Consider the following 2,044-nt stretch of genomic DNA (forward strand, 5'->3'; position numbering starts at 1 on the left):
CTATCTTAGACCCTGCTCTATATGTGAGGACCTATGCGCCTTCCTTTCCCACTCTCTCCATCCTCAGAACGGCCCTCACCCCTGGGCAGCTGCTGCCTGCATCGGACCAGGTCCCCAGGGCGGTTAGCAGCTCTGAACTGCACAGGCAAGCAGTCTTACTTCTGTTCTAATTGCCCTCTCTTTCCCCCACAAGACCAAGAACTCCCCCCGGAGAAGAGGCAGCCGAGCGGAGAACGGCTTTCCCAGCCCCTCCTGGTGCAGACCCTTTCATTAAAATCCGTGCGTCGCTCGCCTGCTCATCTTTTCCAGTGGGGCTCCGCAATTAAGAGCCCCCCTCACTTTTCACGGTGTGTCAAGAGACCTGCTCTGGGCAGCAGAGAAAAATACATTTGTCATTGGGATGACAGTCGCAACGGCTAAAGCCATTTTTATCCTGTAGTAGCGTAGCTAACCTCATCCCTTCTGGGAAAAGAAAATAATGAATATGAGAAGTTCTGTTTACAAATATGCACTTTGCGCTGATTTCTCTTGCAGCCTGGCAATTTTTCAAAAGGACGGGTTTCTCGGAAACCCTGTTCAAGGCCAGAAGATAAAACGTGGTATCTAGAGAGATGCCTGGGGCTCTGTGTGTTTAACCGGGTAATTGGGCATGGGCTGTGGAAGGTCAAGTTCTTGAGCCAAGGTGCCCCAAGGTGTTCACCTGGAAGGAAGTCCTGGGGTGACACAGACAGTTCTAAGAGCACAGTCAGTTCTAAGAGCACCCTCTGTTCCGCTTCCCAAAGGGCCAGGCTTCTGTCAGGCTTATAAACCATCTCCTCACCTTTATTCAAGCAAGTATGTGTGTGTGTGTGTGTGTGTGTGTGTGTGTGTGTGTGTTCCAGAGCTGTCCTTTATCACCCCTCATCTTATTTTTGAGATGGATGCCGTCTCTCAGTGAGCCTGATAGTTACCATTTATGTTAGGCTGGCTGGCCCCCCAACCCCTGGGATCTTTCTGTCTCTGTTCCCCCAACACTGCGGTTATTGTCCACTGCCACATGCCTGGCTTTTTATGTGGGCGTTGAGCATCTGCACGCTGGTCCTCAGGCTGCTCAGCCATCACTCCACCCACTGAAGCATTGCCCAATGCCTATTCAAGCAAATCTGGAACTCTCTGATGCCCATGGATGTTGGAGGAGGAACCGAACGTGTGAGCCCTGTGGCTTGCCACCCTTGGCTATTTGAAGTTCGGCCTGCTTTGTCCGCTTGACACACTGATAAACACTCTAAGCCCAGGGTTGCTCCTGAGACCAGACGAGATAAGCTTTATCAGTTCACAAGTGGAACTGATCAGTGATGGCTTCAGGAGAAGGAAAGAAAACGCCCCTATCCACGCAGCCTGTGGCTTCTCCAATTCTGTCCGTGTTCTTCTCTATCATCCACAGAATTGGTTTTTTTGTTTTTTTCCAGTCCTAGTGTCTCTGGTGAGTTCTCCTCCTAGGCAGGTGATACCCTCGTGGTCACTTTCGGACACCCAGTGACGGTTGTCAGAAGCTGAGCTCAGGCAGTCATTCGGTGTGGCTTAGAGGCTTTCTTGAGGCACTGAGGGAATACCTTTTTGGGGAGGCACAAGCCAGTGGGAGGAACCAGATCTGCACACTTGTGTGTGGTTCCTTGCTTCTCCTTACCTTTCCAAGCTGGGACTGGTGGTGGCCACTTTAGAGACGTGGGGATTTAGAAACACAGCTGTCTGTACCCTTCTTAGCCTTTGGATAGTCTCCATCATCCCAGGGACTTCACCATCAAGAAAGCCATCACCAGATGTGAGCCCATGGATCTCCAGAACAGTGAGCTACATAACCCTCTTTTCTTTACAAAGTTTCTGTCCTAGTTAGCTTTGACCGTTAACTTTACACTTCCCAGAAAAGGGAGTCTCCACTGAGAGGCTGAGATTGGATGATCTGTGGCTATGTCTTTGGAAGATTGCCTTGATCGTTAATCTACATAAAAGAGCTCAGCCCACTGTGGGTGGCACCATTCCCTGGGCAAGTGGTCCTGGCCTAAAG

This window comes from Peromyscus maniculatus, chromosome 11, assembly GCF_049852395.1.
Source record: "Peromyscus maniculatus bairdii isolate BWxNUB_F1_BW_parent chromosome 11, HU_Pman_BW_mat_3.1, whole genome shotgun sequence".
Lineage (NCBI taxonomy): Eukaryota > Metazoa > Chordata > Mammalia > Rodentia > Cricetidae > Peromyscus > Peromyscus maniculatus.